This window comes from Pogona vitticeps, chromosome 2 (genome assembly GCF_051106095.1).
Source record: "Pogona vitticeps strain Pit_001003342236 chromosome 2, PviZW2.1, whole genome shotgun sequence".
NCBI classification, from domain to species: domain Eukaryota; kingdom Metazoa; phylum Chordata; class Lepidosauria; order Squamata; family Agamidae; genus Pogona; species Pogona vitticeps.
The window spans coordinates 165,660,615-165,683,052 of NC_135784.1; the positions used below are offsets into that span (position 1 = coordinate 165,660,615).

General features: G+C 46.1%; 1 long non-coding RNA gene across 1 annotated transcript; it reads right to left on the reverse strand.

Annotated features, from left to right (window-relative positions):
* Window positions 1–2,124: 2,124 nt before the first annotated feature.
* LOC140704670 (uncharacterized) lies at window positions 2,125–16,597 on the reverse strand. Its single transcript, XR_012083989.2, has 3 exons — window positions 16,410–16,597; window positions 9,575–9,717; window positions 2,125–9,367 (listed from the first exon to the last, which is right to left on the reverse strand). It is a non-coding gene; the product is annotated as an uncharacterized LOC140704670 (long non-coding RNA).
* Window positions 16,598–22,438: the final 5,841 nt, after the last annotated feature.

Genomic DNA, 22,438 nt, shown 5'->3' on the forward strand with positions numbered 1-22,438 from the left:
TTTCTCTCTGTGGGTTTAGCCCTGCAAACATCTGGCCAGGTGCTAGATAAGCTTCCTTTAATCGGGTGCCCACTAGCTGTTCTGAGCTACAAATGCCATGAGCCCACTATCATTGTCAGTGATCAGGGACGATGGACAATGCAGTCCAAAACATCTAGGGAGGGCACCCAGCAGGGAAGGGAAAAAGAGGGTATGTCTGTGTCCATGCTGATGTCCATATCCATGTGCTCTCTAGAGCAGCCATTCTCAACAAGGGGCATGTGTCCCCCTAGGGCTCCCTGGAACCCTTGAAGGCCCCCCCCCCCAGACTGGAAACAATTCTTCACACACCACCTTATAAGCTTCCTTGTGTTACACAATCCTGATTAGTCCTATACAGTACTGTATTTCTTTCATATTGTGTTTATTTTATTTTATTTTATTTTATTTAACTTATATGCTGCCCACTCTACCCAAAGGTCTCTGGGTGGCTTATTTATGGCCCAGGTTTTTTCTAAAAAGGTTCAGAATGGCTGCTCTGTGTTCTGTGGCATTAGAAACCTGTCTGCACACAACCTTCCCTTGTGCATGGGAGGGGATCAAAGCCTATACAAGTCTCACAGGAAAAAGTGTTCAGGTTATAGAAAGGGGGGGGGGAAAGAGCCATTTGTAACACAAATGTCTATTTTGGCCAATTGAGTTTTTATGTTTGCATTGCAAACCTGATTGAAGATTCCACTTCAGAACATCCTTTGTCCAAAGGGGTTTTTCCTCAGTCTACGTTAGGAGAAATAATCACAAAGCCTAGCTATGTGAGTATTGAGTTGGGGACCACGGAATTGACTTGTGAGCATTGATTGAAAGACTTGGGTGGAATAGTTTATGGCTTTTAATATCCGGTTGGCTCTTGGGTGATGCGCACGTGTGTGGGTGGATGGTCAACCGGAGAGGCGCTCATTAGGACCGAAAGCCAAGGTTCTGAGATAGCCTGTGCCTCTTGCAGTGTCACAGAATGGGGCTTGGAGGCAACTTGTGGGCATATTGGGATGGCGATGTATTCAGAATCATATTCAGAATCAGGGAAAATTCACAGAAGACCCAGACTGAAGGGGTGAACTGATGGTTTGCCATCCCTGATTTCCACAATTCTACTTGACCTGATGAAATCCACTTGAAGGAAGGGTGGAGTTTGTTGGTTGGACCTTTCAGAATTATCTAATTTTCCACCCTTGCCAGCCGAAACCTGCGTTTATCATCTATATATATACACACACATGTACTGCATGGCTTACCCTGTGGGTCTCCAGCCAGGCTTCTGCCTATTTGCCTCTCCTGCCCCCAGTGTTGAAGAAACTTGGAGCAGGGTCAGCATCTATTCCTGGAAAGCAGGGGAGGCTCCCTTTTGTCCTTCACCCCACCTGAGAATGAATCCTGGTGCAAATCTCTCAAGAGGCCTCCCTTGGAGGCAACTGGCCCCGGGGGTACTTCAGAAAAGTGGGTTTCCCTCCCTCTCCCCTCCCTCAGCCCACAAAGGACCAACCCAGCCAAAGGCAGAGCGGATTAAGTAACCAGGGAGAATTTATTCGCCTGCCTGCGCCACAAGTCAGCAGCATCCTTTCCTTTGTGAAGAGAGATGGGAGAGCCGTCGGAGGCTTCTGGGGGGAAAAGGATGGCAGGGGCGTAGGAGCGGGTGGGTGGCTGGCATTATTATTCCCTGGACCCCGAGGAAGGCGACAGCCACTCCTTAAATCCTCTCTCTCTCTCAGCCAGAGCAGATCCTCGGGCGATCAAGATGGCGGTCGCAGAAGCCCAAGCGGCCAAGGATAGATTTTTGTATTTCGCCCCACCTCCATCTTCTCAGCAGACCCCCCCCCCCATCTTGCTTCCACACACACACACCCGCTCCCCGGTTCCCCCCCTTTCTCCAGCCAGACCTGCCTGTGAAAACTATCCAGACTTAAAGCCAATCAATTTCCAACGAGTAGCAGCGTTTGACGGGAAATTCATTCCAACTGGGGGCCTTGATTTATCTTTCAAATATACGGACAAGCGTGCGCATGATGGAGCCCATTAAAATGTTGGAAGATTGTTTTTATGATTGAAGTCTGTATTACACTCGCCATAAAGAAAGGCAGCGCGGAGTCATTAGCATTTCCATGATGTTATATTTCTGCCTGTCGCGGGCCAATAACTCATCTTTACGGCTTGTCCCACCGCTAGCTCTTTGATACAATGAGTATAGAGTTAAGCAAAACTACAACAGGGAAGGAGAATCCGGCGAGCCGCCTGCCCTTCACGCCGCTCTCGCCTCCGCCGCGGCGAAAGATATTTTTCAGAGCGCTGAAAGAGCACATATGCAAAGAGTCACTCTTCCCTCCGCTGCTATTCTTCATCGCTCCCTCCCTCCCTCCCTCCTTCTCTCTCTCTCTCTCTCGCTCCCTTTCTCTCTCTCTCTCTCTCTGCCTGACACCCCCCTCCTCTCTTCTGCTCACCCATCCGCCTAAATGAAACTTATCTTGCCATTTCGCCTCTCTCCCCTTCCTCCTCCTCTCTTTCCAGGCTCCTTGGGTTGTTATCACCGAACCAGAGAGAAAGAGGACATTTTAATATTTTTTTTGGAAGCAATGACCTTCTTTTTCCCTTCCTCCCGTTTTCAGCAGGATTTCCTCTCCCCGCTTGCCCCCACCCCCTTATTTTTTAAGAGCTGGGTGGTTAGAATGTCTGCCTTTCAATGGATGATCTGCTTTCTTTCTTTCTTTCTTTCTTTCTTTCTTTCTTTCTTTCTTTCTTTCTTTCTTTCTTTCTTTCTTTCTTTCTTTCTTTCTTTCTTTTTTTTTGCATGATGCTGATATTTCATTTCAAGTCCTTTTAGCTTGATAAGGAGATTTGGGTGGCTACTGTCAGGGAAGGTGGTCCAGTGGTTACATAAAAGTCATCTCATCGCAATGCCAAGGTTGTTTAGGACTGATTGCCCTTTGCAGTACAAACCCTAAGGCTTCAGATGTCTCTGGCTTATCTCTCCACTCACCAACTGGAGAAGGGACTTTATTTTCCAGCCCAGAGGCTGCTCATGGGCTATCTCTGGACAGGAGTGAAGATCTGGCTGTTGCCTGCCAGTGTTTTCTGTCTTATTAGGCTCTCATCTGTTGTTCCTCTGTCACCCTGTCTGCAATTTTTTAGGAACCCTTATGTGTTATGCAGGATCAATTATTAATTTTTGATTTTCCAAGTTAGAATACACAACATACTTTTGAGGTTTTGTCTTGCTGAACATTTTTACAAAGAACTGAGGAAATTCCCTCTTTTATTTTAAAGAGTAGGTTTCTGGGGTCCATGTTGTGGCCCAGAGATACATTTCAAAATAAGGTTGCTTCCAATGTTCTTTTAAAAGGAAACTAAAATGAATATATAAATATGGAAGAAGCCCTGAAACTAATTAGATTTCTAACACCTTCTTTTATGCTGATTTTTTCAGTGGCTAAATCAAAATCATGCACTTGAAGGCAATCTTTCCCACATGCATGCAAAGTAGAGTGGACAGCACTTGCCCAGGGTGACATTGTGCAAGGGTGTGTGTAAAACACTAATTCATGTGTGTAAAACACATGTTTAATTCACCTATGTGTGTGCATTCAGTAAGAAGCTGAGTTGTACATTTCTGGATAGTACAGTATATGCATGCACATACTGTGTAGAGGTCTTTAAACAGACTGTACATGCAATATTTGTTTTGTCAGTGTTATATCTATATGCAGGCATGTTAATGTGTTGTTTCATATCATATGCCTTTGGCTTGGAAAGTATGCCTCTCTTTCAGTTCTAAATATCATGTGGTCTGCCTTGCAAACCAAACCTACAGTATAATAATGGCTGTGTGTCAGTGAGAGCTATAATTCCCACATCGTGAAAACCTAGATGCTTGAAATTTGGCATGCATACTAAAGGACCCCTACGAGTGTTTCACTTGGCCCTTGAAGCACATCAATTAATTTTAATAGTTTTAAGAGTCAGTGTTTGAAGACTGCACCACCATCCTCATTCAAGAGATGGCAGACTTCCTTAATCTGCACATTCACTTTGAGTCAGTACAGTATGAAACCAGAGGACCTGTATGCATCTGGCCCCTGGAGTGGGACAGCTCCACAATCGGGCATTTAATGGGCAGACTGCTCCTTCATGGAGCTATTGAGGTGCCTAGGGGCAGGCAACACAATTCAGGGTGCCAGCAGTGGGCAAGCTATGTCCAAGTCTAACAGCCGCATACCCTTGCTTGATAAACTTTGGTTTATAATACCAAAATTTGTTTCATCCTATGCAAAATTGGGTACTAGAGATGAGCATGAACTGCCAATTTGGTGGTTCCTGCGGTTCATTTAGTGGCTGAACAGGTATCCATCGCTTCAAAGCCCCGCCTCCTCCAGCAGGTGCCCACTCAGAGAGGCAGCAGCCTGGCTTCCCTGCCCTGCCTCCTCCAGGCACTGCCTCTGAGTAGGTACCCACTGGAGGAGGTGGGCCTTTGAACTGACTTTTCTGGCTTTATATACTTGGCATCTTAGCACCTCACAGCCTGAACCTGAAAGACAACACCCTCCACTATCCCATCCCTTTGGAATACTCTGTATATGAGAACTACTGTTAATTCAGAATCACTGAAGAAGATGGGAGCAAACAATGCCTTGCCTTAATATTCGGATACTTATGCTTTATTATTCTGTTGTAATGAGTGTGTGAGTGCATGTGTACCTGGGCTCGACTGGTGGTGGACATACTTGGGGAACACGGGGGAGGGGGTTGTAACAATTAAAATGATCCTTCCACCCCCTTGACCATCTGCAAGCGTGATGCCACTCGTATCTTCTATAGACTCTGTCTGTGGAGGATTACTCATCTGTAACATATTGGCATGCAAATAGTAACCCCAGACACATGTATTTTAACCACCCTTCCTAGCTATTTTAACATGTATATGGCCTTCTGGAAAAAGTGGGTGTTTTGTTTCTGCCATTATAGAACCCAGACACTCTGATGGACTTGTTAGTGGTCAGAACGCCTGATAGCCATTGACAGAGAATGCAGCCCCTATGAAAATTAGCTGCAAGTGTGACAAAGCTTTTCTTGTGCAGTTAGCATTCTTTGGTGGCAAAATTATCAGATTTTTGTATGCAACCCTTCCATTTTCCTCCCCCTCTGCTGTTTCTGTCTCCTTTCTTACTAAAGAAAATCCAGTAATCATGCAATAATTGGATAATATCTTGTGATGGGTACAGTTAGGAGCCCTTATTGGGAAGCACCCTGATTTCCATTGGACAGCTTTATGTTTTAGGACTCTGGCTGCAGAAACAGAGGTTGGGAGTTCGATTCCCTAGTGAGCCTCCTTGACAAGGACTCAATGATCCACAGGGTCCCTTCCAGCTCTGCAATTCCAATACTGTATCATTATTATATTATTATAAATATGTTTATCCTGATTTAACCTGCTGATTCTAAACTTCTATAGTCACAAACAACTCTTCCTGAGATTAGGGCACTTGCTGACAGTGGACTCCACCCTGGCTCTCATTTTACTGCTTTCAGCATGACAACATCATCCAGTTTGACTCTATCCTGGCATCAAATTTAACAAGCAGACAACAATGATGGGGAAAAATAGCAAACAGACAAAATGTGATCTGCTGTTGAAGCATGAAATATTTTGAAAATGAGTCCTGTTTTCAAATATGTCCTTATCACTAGTAGGTTTATATGCATACTTCTCCATGCTTGCACTTCAGAAAAAATAAGAGAGAAACAGAGTGTGTGTGTGTGTGTGAGGGAGTGAGAGAGTGTATATGAGTATAAGAGAGAAAGAGAGTGAGCGAGGATGTGTGTGACAGAAAAACATTCAAAGGATTTTGGGACTTCTAACAAATGAACTGATTTCTTTGGCATACATTTTTGTCTGTTGGAACAGAATAACACTTCTCCGATTCCATCACCCCTGGTGTGGGGTGTGTGTGTGTGTGTGTGTGCGGGTGTGTGTGCGGGTGTGTGTGCGCATGCAATCAAGCACAAGCACGTTAGTGAGCCTGTGTATGGGGGCTTCCTCGGTGTGCCATCCATCCCACTGTCTCTTGGTGTGCACGGGCATGCATTGCCGTGTGGCCCATCACTCGATCACTGCCTCGTTCAGGCTTTGCCTTTGCAGGGCCTTAAACCTTCCAATGACTTGTGGACGTGCTGTGAAACCTGAGTGGGCTCCGCTCACTCCTTGCTGGCTGGCGTGTGCAGCCGGAATGCTAAGCAGCCTCTGGGAGACAGGCCTCCCTTAATGTCTGACATTGCTGGGTTTTCTCTTGCCGCAAACTATAAAGCACTCGGGGTGTGTGTGTGTGCGAGACGACCTTTCAGCGGTCAGCCCTAAATGGGGTTTTTCTCGTGTGTGTGTGCGTGTGTGTGTGCGTGTGCGCGTGTATTTATCACAGGACTGACCCAAGACATTTGCTGCCTGAGGCACAGCAGTAAATGGTTCCCCCCCCCCGATCCCCAAAGTCAGGATCCTTAGTATCCAAGGTCAGTTGAGTTATTTTGGCCCCAGAGATGCAAAAATCTCATAAATGCCTCTCCTCCACCTTGGCAATAAAAGTCCAATAATAATCAGTTAAGGAACGAACCATTTGCTATTCTTCCAGGACCCCTTAAGTAAGCTGCCCGAGGCAGCTCTGTCAGGTTGCCTAATGGTAAGGCTGGCCCTGGCCCCCGCCTCCCTAACAGTGCTCCCTCCTAAAGGTGGTGCGCTCTGTCTTTCCAATTGTCATTTCTCCTTGGTAATGTCCAGGCTGGGAGCAACCCCTCAATTTATGCCCCCTGCGCTGTGCCCTCCCTACTTCGCTCGGCACTGCTTTCCCTCAGAGGTGACGAGAGGCAGGTTGTTTAGACAGACACAGCTGATAAAATAACAACCTGCCATTTTCCGGTGGCGTGGAGGGGCAGGCAGGATCTGCCTTCTGTCTGCCGTGAAGGTGCAATTTCAGGAAAGGCACGCATGGGGAGAAAAGAGAGAAAAGAGGTGGCGTCGGGTGCAGGGCGGGGGAGGAGAAGAGGGGAATGGAAGGCCTGGAGGTTTTATTATCCCTCCCTGGGGAAAGTTTAACGTGAGGTGCTAAAATAGATAAGTTGCAGTTTGCGTGCATTTGTGTTCCACATAAATTAGACCCCGAGTTAGATAAACTGGCTGCAGCTGTGGGGAGAGCAAGGTCAGAGAGAAGCATGGTGATGTGGAGGGGGAGACATTGGGGTTGGAATGCGTAGCTTGAAGAGAAAAGCAGGTGTTGGGGAAAACAAAGGGCAGGTTGTGAGACTCAGGACAGGTAGGAGCAAGAGGAAAGCGGAGGATAAACTGGATTTTTCTTTCTTTTTTCTTTTTTTGCCGTGGAATTCTGCGGCTCCACTCACTGGCTTTCTGCATCTTCAAAGGCTTTGAACTGGGATGGAAAATGCCTTGTGGAGAAGGGAAGAAGGCAGGGCAGATTGAGAACTGGCTCACGCTTTTGGCTGCTTCTCTTTTTGAACCATTTTCCTGCTGTAAGGAGGAGAGGAGGCCCTTAGAAGTGGAGGAAGGGATTAGACTGTCTGTCTCTCCTCTTGTGCACCATCGGAAACCTTTTGTCTTGGCAAAATCTCAGATGCCACTTTTCCTTAGCACAAAAGTGGGGAACAGGCTGCAGTCTGGATGCTGTCGCGCTTCCGTTCTCATCACTACTAGCCAGCCCAGCCAGTGGTTACGCCACTTTGTCAGAGGGGCTCTCGATTTGTGGTGAGTGCATATTATGCACGTAAGAAGGTCCCAGGTTCCATCACCAACAGAGCCACAATCTGGGGCAAGTGGCACCATCTCCCACCCATTCTACTCTGAAGCATGGGCGCAAGCCCCTCATGGGAAAGAAGGAAAGAAAAGGCGGTGTGACCCTTGAAAGGAGGAGGTTCGGGTTAGAAAAAAAATAAAATCAAAAAGGCCCTGGGAGTTGGTGTTTATTTTCCTAGCACTCACCATTAGATTTGCCTCTAGATTTCGATGCCTTCTAAATACTGGTGCCCTGGGGCAAAGTTGCTATCCCAGTTGCTCCACTATACCATTCTGATCACCAGTGTCTCTAGGTAGGGCTTGCAAAGAATCCGGCTTGGAACTCTCAGGAAGACAAAAGCCAACCCATGTTGACAGCAGTGGCCGACAGGGACCATTGTTTGGACTCCATTTAAGACCACTGCTCCTATTCCTCTTTTTTTTAAAAAATAGATTTATACCTCGCCCATCTAGACAAATACTCTACTCTGTTTCCCGTCTGTAGCTAAGCAAAACAGCACTGGCTTCCTCTGCACTACAGTTGTACTGGTGCTTTTGTGACATCACTAGCTGTATCCCACACCTCAAATCTCTGAGCTCTTTGGGATGTTTTGCTTGTGATAGTTGTCCAGGTTGGGGGTGTGTGTGACCACACCTTAGAGGGAGAACATCTGCTTTTCACATAGAAGGCCAGGGCGTTGGCATCTCGGACGCAGGGGTGGGCAACTTTGACCTTCCAGATGTTATTGGACGCATAGGTGGCTGGAGCTCACTGAAGCTGGGTAGTGTTGGTAGAGTAGGAAACACATCAGCAATGATTAGGACACTGTCCAAAGTGCATCTCCACTTCCATCAGGATTTCAAAACCATTCTGTCCTTCCTCTCTTATGCAAAACCCTTTCTTTCCCTCTCATTTCTCTTTCCCCTATACACACAAATGTATCTCACATACATAGATATCATTCAATCTCCCCTAACAGTCTCATATTCATTCTCTCTCTCTCTCTCTCTCTCTCTCTCTCTCTCTTACACTCACAGCTATCCCAACACTTCTGAGCCCCTCTTTCAGCCGATCCCTATATATCAGCTGCGGCCCTGGCAGCATCCCCAACATGGTGAGTTTAACTTGGAGATTTAAACCAGTGGTTCTTAACCTTGGGCTGCTCAGGTGTTTTTGGACTGCAACTCCCAGAAGCCTTCACCACCAGCTGTGCTGGCTGGGGTTTCTGGGAGTTGCAGTTCAAAAACACCTGAGTCACCCAAGGTCAAGAACCACTGATTTAAACCCCTCTGCCCAGCAATGTTCAGATTGGGATAGACAGATACCTCATTCCTGATGCTCCCATTCTAAAGCTCTATGGATGCCCTGACAGGGCAGTTCTGATGAAACAGTCTTCTGAAAACTCTGGCCTTTTCCATGCTGCAGCAAAGAATGGGCTCCACGGAGGGTTCCTAATACTGCCATGCAAAGGGCCCTAGACCCCCTGGAGTGGCAGCAGTAACAGGAAGTGGTTTCTGTCAGCCTCCGCTTTCCCTGTGCCACGAGCAGCAGAAGATATTGGGAAGTTCCTGAGAAAGAAGAGGAGGGGAAGAAAGGTTAGAGCCATGGATGGCCATTGACTTAACCTGTGCTATTCTCGGGTCTTGGTTCCCGCCCCCGCCCTTCCCAATGGCCATATTGGGAGAAAAAGCTCTCAGCTCCCACCAACCACGATTCACCATTGATGGCTGGCTGGTGAGAACTGCAGTAAAGCAAGGTCTGCCTCCCATTGTTACCTCAGCTGATGTGCATTGTTTGCCCCAATGGGCTCAGTGGAGCTGGATCCTGGTCCAAAGTGGAAGAGAGCTGGAAAGGCCCTCCTCACCACTCCTTTATTGCCTTCAGGAAGTAGCAGTGCAATCTCTTCTACCACCTGAAACTGGAAGAGAATTTCCACCACTGTTGCAGCCCTGCTCCAGCTGCCATGCACCCCCACCCTGGCCTTCCAATACTGAGGGTAGAAAAAGGTGCACACTGGCGATTTTTTTTGGGGGGGGGTTGTCTGCTGTTCCTGATGCTTTGGCTGTGGGCTCTACAGATGAGCAGATGTGGTAGGAAAAAGAGACTGGTGGTGGGAGAGGCCTTGGCCAGCTCAGACAGAAGAGGGTGGGTTGCATGATGTGGAACATCATGCATGATCACAGGTATGTGGCAGATCTTGCTGCTCTCTGTAAGTGAACAGGTTCATTGTGACCTAAGCTTTTGCTGAAGTGGTACGTCTGATTTACACACACACACACACACACACACACACACACACACACACACACACACACACACACACACACACACACACACACACACACACACACACACACACACACACACGAGTGCAGTGGAGCTGGGGAATCACAGGGTGCAAGGATGAGCCTGACGTTACTCTACAAAGTTGAAATGTACACAAATCAGCTGTCACTATTTCACCAGGAGAGGCAATGTGCCAGGGTTAGCTTCTCATATATTAGTCTGGGGAAATGTTGAAATCTATACAAATTTAAACTAGGAATAGAATCGCAAACCTAGGGCCACAAGTAGCCTCCAAGCCTGTTGTGCAGCTCCTGGTCTCCTCAGATTCAGCCAGCCCACGGCAAAGAAGATTGTTTTCCCTATCCAGAAAGTGCAATTGTTATTCCTAGGAATCTCCAGAAGCAGCAATTCACCTTTAAATAAGTTAGTGGTTCCCCACCTTGGGTCCCCAGATGTTCTTGGACTAAAACTTCCAGAAGCCTTCACCACTAGCCAGGGTTTCTGGGAGTTGTAGTCCAAGAACATCCGGTGACTCAAGACTGAGAACCACTCAAAGAGGTGAAAGGAGTCCCCTGCAGTACATATTTAATACTTCAATACGTTTTGTTTTTTTAAATTGAAAGTAGAGTCCTGGCTACTTCTTATTTCTTTTTTCTGCTCCTTCTTACATTTTCTGGTTCATGACACTCCTGGAGAATCCCAGGGGCAAAATATTGGCCCTGGACCTGCTGAGCTTGCCCATCTCTTGATTCTCCACTTGCCCCTCGGGAGGAGAGCCAGCCTGTGTGGCCTTGGGCAAGCTGCACAGTCCTTGAGCACTGCAGCAGAAGGGATTGGTAAACCACTTGTGATTACTTTACACTTAGAAATCCCTGGAAAGGTTTGATACAAGTCTGAATTGACTTGGCAGGACACAGTTCTTCTTGTTATTCCTATAGGACTAGAAGAGTCATTTCCAGCTAGTTGCCTCCCAGGGCTAGCTCAGGTTGTTCTCCTGCTTGAGGCAAAGTGACAAAGTAAGATCTCTCTCCTCTCTGGTGGTGCTTGAACCGTACTTCCCACCCTGGCACTGGCACAGAGTCCTTCATCACCCCTGAGAAGAGCAGGCTTATTTAGGACACGCTGTGTGGCAGGAAGGGTTATGTGGAAAATTGACATGGCTGGAGGGGCTCAATAGGAACAGCTGGAGAACTGCTAAAGCTGCCTGTCTCCATCATCTGCTGCCTGAAGCAGCAGCAGCCTGCATTTGTGCCATTCAGAAGTGTTGGACTACAATTGCCATCATCTCCCACCCAGCTTGGCCTGGAGGGCACCCTGTTGGGGAAACCTAGCCTGGAAAAAAAACATTGTAGGATCAGAAGGGAAGGCATTGTAGGATCACGACTACATTTTCCAGATGGCTTGGTTGATTATGGTATGCCAGTTGTTGGTGTGTGTCTGTGTGACCAATGTTGGCCTGGGAACTCCCCTCATTTTGCACTTGCACAGAGCTGTACATGGCCATACGTTTGGCAAACCCCACAAGACTGCAATCCAGTACTGTTTATGCCAACTTGGGGGTAAGGCCCACTGAACTCAATGGGACTTTGGAGTAGGCATAGCAGACAAACTGGCACTGGTAAAAACCCAAGGGGAGAATCTTGGAGAAAGCAGAGGGGAAGACTTACATTTTTTGGATTGCAATTCCCAGAATGCCACAGCCAGCATCTCCTTGGGACATGTTGGTGGTTCTGGCTGGGGGATTCTGGGAGTAGTAGTCCAGCCAGTAAACATCTCCAGAATAGGGTGCTGCAATGACCATCAGAGATAGTGCTTTTCCTGTCCGCCTGTTCCAGTGAGAGATGCCAGCAGGCATGTTTATGTCCTCTCCCCCACACTCTGCCTGCCCTCTGCCTTCTCCCTGAATGAAATCACTGCCCCTCCCACCACCAAGCATTGCAGGGCAAGGCCTGTGCCAGAGACATTCCCCAACGGTGGATGTTTAGGCTGCAGGAATTCATCTAATGACATTTCCGGCTGTTCCCTGGAGCCAAGACCTCAGGCTGCTTCTAGTATAAGTCATAAAGGCAGCCCTTGGAGTCTCTCTGTTGCCATATGACTATGCTCAGGGAGAGCAAGAGAAGGTACTTGCACGGTAGAGACTGGATTTACTGGATTGTTGCACCCTGATGTTGCTGCAAAGCCCTGGAAGAGGTAGAGGGTCCAAGCAAGGAGTGAGGTTTAGACAAATAATAAAAAAAGTCCCTCTCCTTATTCCAGGGTGGGTCTGATGAGCACACTAAATTCCACTTTCACAGGGTCCAGTCTGGGGAGGTGTCATGCAAAAGAGATTTCCCTCCAGTCATAGACAGCACATTTTGACATTTAAATGTCATTCATTTGCATGACAATAAACACATGCTGTGCAACATTCTGAAAATACAAAGGACTTATTTTTCCTCCAGAAACTCAGAAAGGAGCAAGTGGGTGCAAGGGAAAGGAAGGGGGGGGGCTGCACAAGGTGCAAAGCAAAATAAGGAAATGCCAAGTCCTACAGCTCACTCATTTGCCTCACTATTGTCTGCCCTACCAATCCCCATCCAAACCAGCTGTCTGTAGCTGTTCTGTGGCCTGGAACCTTGTGTGAATAAACCAAAAGCTACTCTTGGTTTGGTTCTTCTGGATTTCAGGGTCACACAAAGACTTTTCCACCCTTTTCTGGGGATGCTAGGAACTGCACAAGGCTTTCAAAGCAGGTGTTTACCTTTGAACTAAGAGCTTTCTCAAGAGGCAGTGTGCCATGGCAGAGAGAGTGGAGGACTAGGATTCAAGACACCTGATCAGCTATGGAAACCCATTAGAAGGGACACAAGCGTAGGGCACTCATTGAGCATCTCACATATTTTAAAAACCCTGTTAGGAGTGGAATAGACTAGAAGCAACCTGATGGCATCTTGACACAACATGATGGATTCTTTCTTCTGAGACAGCCACATTCCTAGGCTTTTATGATGGCTGAAGTATTTTGGAGGAAAGACCATAGTTCAGAGCAGTCAGCCATTCAACTCCCCTCAGCCCTAGCTAGGATAGCCAATGATGGGAACTGTAGTTCAAAAGCACTACACTGAAACAGGCAGACTTACAGTTGCTTCAGACTGTATAAAAGTTCTGCCCTCGTTGGTTGCAGTTGGTTGATGTTTGCTCTGAAGGAGAGCTGTGCTCACTGAGATAGGTGTCCAAAGCAAAATTTAAAGAGCTGTATCCATTATCTCCAGGTGATCATTGAAAGGCCATGTAAAACACACACACACACACACACACACACACACACACACACACACACACACACACACACACACACACACACACACACACACACACACACACACACCCCTTAGAAGTCTACTCCTGTGCTGCAGCTTCTCCTGTAGAGCTTTTTAATATCTGTGTTTGTATGTGCATGCGTGTTCCTATGTGCTAATTACAAAGGAAGTCAAAAGCTTCCTTGTGCCCAGGAGCATGACTGCTTCCCTATCCCTTGAGGTGCCTCCATCTTTGTTTACAAGCAGAAAGCAGCAAGGTCTTGCCCCAGGTGTTTTGGACTATATAACCCATGATCCCTTGGCATAGTGGCAGTGGCTGCTCTGACTGCAAAAATGAAATGTATCACAGTGCAAAATCCTCCCCCATGGGACAAGATGTGACAAATGATACTATGTCTTGCAAAGGGGAGAAACAACACAAAAAGTCATGGGAAAATGAAGCTGTGTTAACCAGGTCAAGGGCAACATCACCTGGACAGAGGAGGGAATCAGAGTTTTCCTTCTCCTAGATGGGCTACCTTCCAGATTTGTCATAAAGGCAGAACAAAGTGGAGACAAATAGCATTAGCCTTACTCTGAGTAGTCTTTGTGGGCGTGACACTCTGTAGGCAATCAAAATAACGGTTGAAAGAAGCCACTTTACAAAATTTGGCCAAAAAATGGTATCTTACTTTGTTTCAGTCCGGTATCCCTTCCCTTTGCTATGTATACCTAATAGAAAGGCACACCTAAATGTAGATAACAACAGCTACTCGGTATGTAAAGTATGTGACTTGGCCAAGAGGCACAGAAAAACCATCCCGTCCTTCCAAAATGGCATTCTTGCCAGGAAGATATAATGAGCAGTGATTCCCATCTACCTTGAAATATTCCATTCCTCAACTCTTCTCTTTGATTTATAGCAAGCGTAGCCCTTGGTACTATAAAATGAAATGATTCTTCTCACCACTAATTTCTGTGTAATTAGATCACTGCTGGTGTGGGAAATGGGCAGCACTGGAACGACCCCACAGTCAGACTTCATTGCTGTCTGTGGCCAAGAGTCAGAATATTCTGAAACCTAGAAGGACTGGATAGGTGGAAGGTGGATTTCACTCTGTCACAAGTCTGTGCTTCTTTCAGTCTATGGACTCAGAACCAGAACTTGGAAAGACTTACTTCTTTGGACTAAAGCACCCAGGGCTTCCCTCTTCCAGCCAGGCATGATCATTGGTCATTGTGGTTGAGGATTCTGGGACCTGTAGTCCAAAAAAGTAACTTTTTCCAATCTCTGACTCAGTCACAGAAGCAAAACATATTTTTTGGGGGGGAAAAGTACTTAGACCTACCTTGCTTTTCTATGGGGCTCACTATGGACTTTTATCTAAGGAATTGGTCCAGTCTATAACTACTAAAACTATTCCCAGTGTAGTAGACAGAGTGATGGACTAGGATTCTGGAGAACAGAGCTTGAATCCCCCACTCACCCATGGAAACTGACTAGGGGAGTGGAACTGGTGAAACCATTCTTCAAATATCTTACTTACCTTGAAAGCCCTATTAGGGTCACTATAAGTTGTTTCCAACTTGATGGTGGTGAACACACACATGACTATGTAGTTTGAGTATTTCGGCAGTTTCCGACGTTCTTAGAACATTCAGTGGGACCCTCATAAAAATCCCTTGACAAATCTAGGCCTACATATTATATATATAAGAATAATTTTTAATTTGGAAAAAGTTTCATTTTATCCATAAATTATTTGGTTTTGAAAACCTGAACAAGTTTACAGAACACCAGAAGACACTGTACAAAAGAACGCTTGGGTGCGTTAGCCATTATTACGTTTTCCAGCGTGTACAGAGATCTTTTACATGAGAGCAGAATGCAATTAGGTAGCTGCAAAAGCATGTACCTGATGGCTCTGCAAAGAGTTGCTTTAAGAAGAGAAATCTACATTGATGCCTACCAAATAATTGCTCCTGCTTGGCCCCCCCAGAATAGAAGCCCTACAGCTGGACAAAAAAGGTTTGGGTTAGTCATGGATTGGGGTCAAGCTGGAGCACATGTGTGATGGCTGGGAAATACATTGCACTGGATTACTCCATGCACTGGACCACAACAGTCCAAACTGTGATCAGTTTCTCCATGTGATCACACCGTTAGCCTACTTTTCATCCATACCGGAACTTCCCCAATTTTATTAGGAAGTTCCAAAGAAAGCAAGAGAGTACCTGGTGACCTATGGTGCCTTCTTGTGATTCACTTACAAATGTTTTGGCTCTGAACAGGGCAGCAATGTAGGCTACATTCCAAAGGACATAATTCTTTGTGAAGCCATGCTCTGTTTGAAAAGCTGTCTAGTCTAACTCTGGCTTAAAGTGAAAGCACCATGGGACAGAAGAGCAGGGAGGGGCCTTTAAATTGCCCATCCGCTTACACTACACAAGCGGACAACAGACTCAGCAAGCGCATAGGCCACATGGTAACAGAGATCCCATGGGGAAGAGACAGATTCTTTTCTATTTAAACCATCTCAATTCTTACCCCCTTTGCACTCATGCCGCCGCCGCCACCACCACTACTGTGCCATCCAGTCAATTCAGACTTATGGTGATCCTTTTCAGGGTTTTCTACATAGAGAGTACTCGGAAGGGGGGGGTCACCATTCCCTTCTTCTGGGGGGCATCCTAGGACTGTGCAGCTTGCCCAAGGCAGGGAATAGAAATCCCAACCTCTGACTCTGCAGCCAGATGCTGCAATCGCTGAGCTATCCAGCCAGCTATGCCAATAAACAGGCCTCTTTTAAAGCCATGTTTCCTTTTTGTTTGGCAATGCATCTGTAGCTGCCTGAGTCAAACAGATGCAAAGCACACATATACAATGCTCCTTTCAAAGTAAGTACTATCAGTTGAGCACCCTAGGATGTTAGAAGCTACCTAAGGATATGGTGAGGGCACTCCTTCAGACAACCCAGGTCCCTCAGATCACTTACTTGACTGATGGAGAAAATAACCATAACAATGCAGGAGGGAAACATACCTGTGTTTTCCTGGAGTCCTCTTTCTGTTTCCATGTTGCCTTAAGCACAGACAGGTCTGTGTGTTTCTCAAGTGTCATGGCCTGTCTGTCAGTAGAGATGTGACAGGGTGAGCATCCCAGGTAGCCGGCAGGCTCATGGTGAGCCCTCATGCCCCTTTAAGATGGCTGAGAGAGAGAGCTCGGCCAGGGAAAAAGCTAAGGCCTGAGGAAAGAGGGAGAGAAGGCAGCTGGGGAAGGTGCAGCAACCTAATGAGGAACACCTGCCGGAGGCAGCCAGGAGTAAGATGAAAACGAGTGCAGAAAGAGCTCTGGGAGGCTGTTGGTCAACAGAAGAAGAAACCTGGGTTGATGCCCTAGAGAGGAGCTGCTGCTGCTGCCACCTGAAGGCACCAGGAAGGCTGTACAGTGGTGCCTCACTAGACGATGATAATCCATTCCACTGAAATCGCTGTTTAGCGAAATCATCGTCTAGCGAAAAGCATTTTCCCATTGGAATGCATTGAAACCTGTTTAATGCGTTCCAATGGGGAAGAATTGCTGTTGTCTAGCAAAGATCGGCCATAGGAAAGCCGCTTTGCGAACCGCCGATCAGCTGTTTAAATCGCTGTCTTGCGAAGCTTAGGTCCCGAAAACACCAGTTTTCCGAGCGCGGAGGGAGCTGTCAAAATCGTCGTCTAATGAAAATTGGTTTGTGAAGCAGGGACCAAACACTGTCCAGTGAAATTCCCCCATAGGAATCACTGTTTTGCGAATTGCTATAGCGATCGCAAAAAGTCAATGTCTAGCGAAAAAACTGTCATACGGGGTAACTGTCTAGCGAGGCACTACTGTATAATATTTTTTCCAGTCAAAGGACCACTGCTGACTGACAGCAGAGCCTCATTACTGGATAGGCAAGGGCCAGAGAAAAGGGCTGATCAGCCAGTATCTGTATCAAGGACAGTACCAACTCCCTTTGAGCTGGGCAAAGTCTCATGTTGATGGACCTGAATTGTTGGGACACTCTGTGAAGATAACTGAAGATCCCATTGAGACGAGGGGGGGGGCAAGAGCTGGTGTATGCTCCTTGACCCACTTCTTCCAAGGCTGCAGGGATTCCGGAAAGCTGTAGTGCAACTGTAAATGAAGTCTGCATATGTTTAAACTCTGAAGTTGAACCCCATGGAGTTTGTGCCAAGGAACCTAGCCATTGCTAGCTCCAGAGGCTTACCCACACCCATAAGAGGTAGGGAAAGTTTTGGGAAAGGGTACAACAAAGTTAATTTGATGGTTATGCATGTTCCTTTGGGTGGAGGGAGGAAGCCAACTCACATTATGTTGTTACCTTTATTAATAACTGTGTGCTGTCAAATCAGTTCTGATTTATGGTGCTGTCTTTCCAGCTAGAGAGTACCCAGAAGTGGTGTACCATTCCTTTCTTTTGGGGATATCCTGGGACTGTGCAGCTTGCCCAAGGCCACACAGGCTGGCTCCACTTGCAGGGGGCACAGTGGGGAATCGAACTCCCAACCTCGTCTACCTTACTGAGCTCTCCAGCCAACCATTATTAGATCTGATTATATTGCCTACAAGGCCATAGCAGAGTTGTCCAACTGGATGTTAATAAAAGAGTAGATGACCTGGGATGGAGTGGAGAAAAAGTGAGGCATAATGTTTATCCTCAAAGCTTGCAGTTTCTAATGTCATACATGAAGAGTTATTTAGACATTATTAGATTAGTAATGTTGGCATGTGCAAGGCAGATTGTGGGACATACTTACAAGGGTATTGGGACAGAGAAGCAGTCATTGAGTTCCTTGCCCATTTTGGGAACTGTAGTATTTGCTCATGTTCATCTGTAGCCTTAGCCACGAACATACAAATCCCTAATTTAGTGAGCAGGAGAAAACAGACATAATAACAGCATTCTGTCAAGCAGAATTCTGACTCATGGGGATGGTTTCCAGGGTTTTCTGGTATAGAGTACTCAGAAGTAGTTTATCATCCCATTCTAGTGCATGTGATCTAGGACTGTGCAGCTTGCCCAAGAATATAAAGTCTGGCTCTTCCCATGGAAGGCATAGTGGAAAAGTGGTATTCCAACTTATTGAGCTATCCAGTATGACGTTGATAATAAATATTATGGTGCTTTAGATTACGAGCACAATGGTGCATGCGCTTGTAATCTCAAGATTAGACCACTGCAATGCGCTCTTCGTGGGGCTGCCTTTGAGGCTGATGCGGAAACTTCAAGTGGTCCAGAATGTGGCGGTCAGACTCCTCAGTGGAGTGAGAAAATACCAGCATATTTCTCCTACACTGGCCATGCTGCAATGGCTGCCCATTCGTTTCTGCATAGACTTTAAAGTTCTAATGCTCACTTATAAAGCTCTAAATGGTTTAGGACCTTGATATTTGGTGGAATGCCTACTCCCACCAAGATCTACCCGGATCATCCATGCGAGCCAGGAGGTGAGGCTGAGGAGCCTGACGCCGAGAGAGGCCCGGAAGGAAAAGACACGAAACCGGGCCTTCTTGGCGGTGGCTCCTCGCCTCTGGAACAATCTCCCTCCTGAGATTTGCACGGCCCTCACTCTGGGCACCTTTAAAAGTCAATTAAAAGCATGACTATACATTCAGGCCTTCCCTTCAGCTAATACCTGATTTTTCTGTTTATTCTCTCTTTATTTATTTTTGTATTGTGTATATTATAGTATGGTTTATGTATTTTTTTTTGCATTATTTTATTGTTTATATTATACTAGTAGCCGCCTAGAGAGGTCTTTTAGGCCAGATGGGCATGGTATGTATAAATAAATAAATAAATAAATAAATAAATAAATAAATAGCTACATGCTGTGATTTTGACTGAAGACAACCTTTTATAGGGTTTTCTAGTATCCTTCTGAGACTATACAGCTTGCCTGAGGCTACACAGGCTGGCTCTTCTCCCAGAAGGCACAAAAGAGAATCTATTTTATATTAGAAAACTTGGAGAGGAGGCACTAGCAAAATGTTAAACTTTCTCTAAAGCATTTTATAGTTTCCTAGGATGCAAGTGAAAACAGATGAACAGCTCTCATTTATAAACAGCTGAGATGGAGGACCTTTGGCCCTCCAGATATTTTGGCCTAGAGCTGTCCCATCAGCCTCTTCAGCATGGCTGATAGTAAGGAACCATGAGAGTTCTAGACTCAAACATTTGGGGGTCCAAACGTTGTTCTCCTTTAATGCCTAGTACTCAGTGTATGCATAGTACTTTTACCCTGTGTGTTCTAACATGGTGCTTTTTGTAACTAATCTCAGGACCAAACAATATGTTACAAATTACACATCATTCTACCTGAAATCATCGCAGTGTTTCAGAGATGTGCTTCTGCCAGACTTTTGTGCCTGAGAAATCAGACCTGCAAGTGAAACATGTATTTGCATGCAGAAGACTGACCCTGAACCAAAGGAGTCTAATTTTACAAGCTATGTCAGGACTGAAAACCTCAGGAGGTGACAGACAAGATATTTTTAACACCCAAAGAGTCCTTTGTTCCAATGACAGGCTCTCTATAGTGCCCTCCAAATGAGTAACTGGGCAAGGTCAGTATGCCCATTTTACAGACTGAGTGAAGGAACAAGCAGCCTACTGAGGGCCGTTCAAAGGAAGAGGTTTATTTCTCATAATAGTTTCTACCCAGGTCAAAATGTATTTCAGGGTGGATTTGATTTAAACCACAATTAAAATTTAAAAATATGGTTTTGTACTATATATATAAAAATCATTTTTTGATTTAAATCAATTTTTTTTTAACAAAAAACAGTCATTGATTTTTATCCATCCTGGTTTTTTTCTTATGCAGTAGTAGATGCAACCTGGAGAGGGGAGAATAATTACCTTACTTTGTAGGACTATATTTCCCATATGCTGCCTCTTGTAGTCTAAAAAAAAGGAATTTTCCTCATCTTTGGATGGTACTGAATGTCCTGCTCTGTGTGTCCGTGGGCCAAACCTTAGACGTGTGAGCTGTTATTGGAGTAACAGAAATTCCATGTAAGTCAGTGAGGGACACAGCTCTGCTTGGGCTCAAATCTCTGCTTGAGGGGCTTCTGTTGGCAAAAGGTGGCAGAACAAACTGACGTGTGTGTTTGTATGTGCGCAGTCTAGGCGAAAAGAGGCCACTTCTTTTCTTCCACCTCCCTGCCTCTCTTTCTCCACCTCCTGCTGACCTGGATTTACCAGGCGGCTCAGCAGAAGCTATATAGAAGGTTCTCTAGTGCTTTTACAGCCTACATCATAAAAAAGGCCATCAACTCAAACTAAGTAAATATACATATACTGTATATATGCATAAAAAAGTGGATAGGAATTATGCAGCTGCCAAGGGGTTTATGCTTTGAGGGGAGTGAACTTCCCTGGGTAGGTAATTGGTTGCAGCAGAAATAATGGCAGGGAATTCATCTCCATAAACTTTTCCTAGCTAATTTGTCAGGAGAAGCTGGGCAGGCATGTTTCTCAAACTACAGAGCATCAACCTTGTCAGGTGCTCAAGTCCCTGGGGCTGGCAAGTGCCTCTGGGCAGACCGACAGATGGTGATCCAGCCGGCAGGTGGAAGGCAAGCTGCAGAATCTGTGTACCTTGAGAGCGTGACCTGATGGTGTACACTGGATCCATGAAGGCATTCAGTTTGGGATCAGTGGGTTGGTCAATGAGGACTATAAATAGAGAACTAAGGCATATACACATCCTTGCTCAGCAGCCATGTGTCCTTTTACAACATGGAGCAAGTGAGTGGGAGGTATGATTGGTAAGGGCTCATTCACATGACCCCTCAGTCTTCTATACAGATGTTCATTCCTGGTATGCCCCTGATGATGTGCTGATGATTCTAATATTTGTCCTGCTCTCCTCGGGATTTATCCCTCAAAATAGGAATGACCCCCCACCAAAAAAAGGTCAAAAACCCTGGTTTTCCAGTTTTATGCATTTCCATCCTTTCCCTTCAAGGTCCAGAAAGCTGCAGATAAAGTCATGGTTCCGGTGATGGAGTGGGCTGGAATGTCTCCTAAAAGGTACAGGATCGGACGTCCCTGATCTGTATGTGTTTTATGTGGATAAAGGAAGCCAGGGAGTTTCTGCGCACCTTTGCTAAAAAATCCCTTCCTGCTTCCACCAAATTTTTTTTCCGTTCAGCAGGGGTAGTAGGGTTGCGGGGGGGGGGGGAGAAACCATTTTGTTACGGCTATTCTTAAACAATTGAGGCTTAGAAATTTCGGCTGATCTTTTGCAATTTACCTACAAACCTACCGGTAGATCCAGATCTACCGCTTCACAGCCCTGCTTGCCATCATTTTCCTTTGGCATTTACACTCTTTGCACGATTATCCTTGAATCGTCTCCTTCGCGCTGGGCACGACGAAGCTGCCAGTTTTGAGCTGCATTCTTTCATACCCATAAATCATTCGCACGTGGTATTTTAATCTTTACTTCCATGCCATCCGAAGCCAGGCTGCCTTTCCCTCGCAGCTGAGGCTGGGAACGAAAGCCTGCAGATGTGGTTTAAGGCTTTGCAGGTGAGGTCTCTTCGGAGGTCTGATGTGGGCCGGTCCCAGGAGGGAGCCGGTGGCCCAAGGGCACATCAGGCTTAGAAGACGGCAGCTGCTCCTGAGAGGCGGAGAGCCCTTCTGTAATCATTCCCAAAAGACAGAGGGCAAAAAGCAGGGAAATAACAGACCACTGATGAAGCAGGATCAGGTCCCAACTGGGAGGAGAGCAGCTGGAAAGATTTATCCAGTCCTGAAATACTAGCGATAATAACATCTGCAGCCCATATTTTTTTTGGACTAGATCAAGGGATTAAACCTTAAACCAATTAAGACTTTCCTGCTGCTATATGAAGTTAAAAATGACTTTATTCACAGAGCATTTATATTACTGGGATTTGAAAGGGGGCAGTTTTGAGCTCCTATTCTTCTGTATTTGTGGTTTTTGAAGGATGCATCTCAGTTTTGCTTCCAGCTGCCGAGAGGCTAAATCCAATATTTGCCCCCCTAGAGTAGA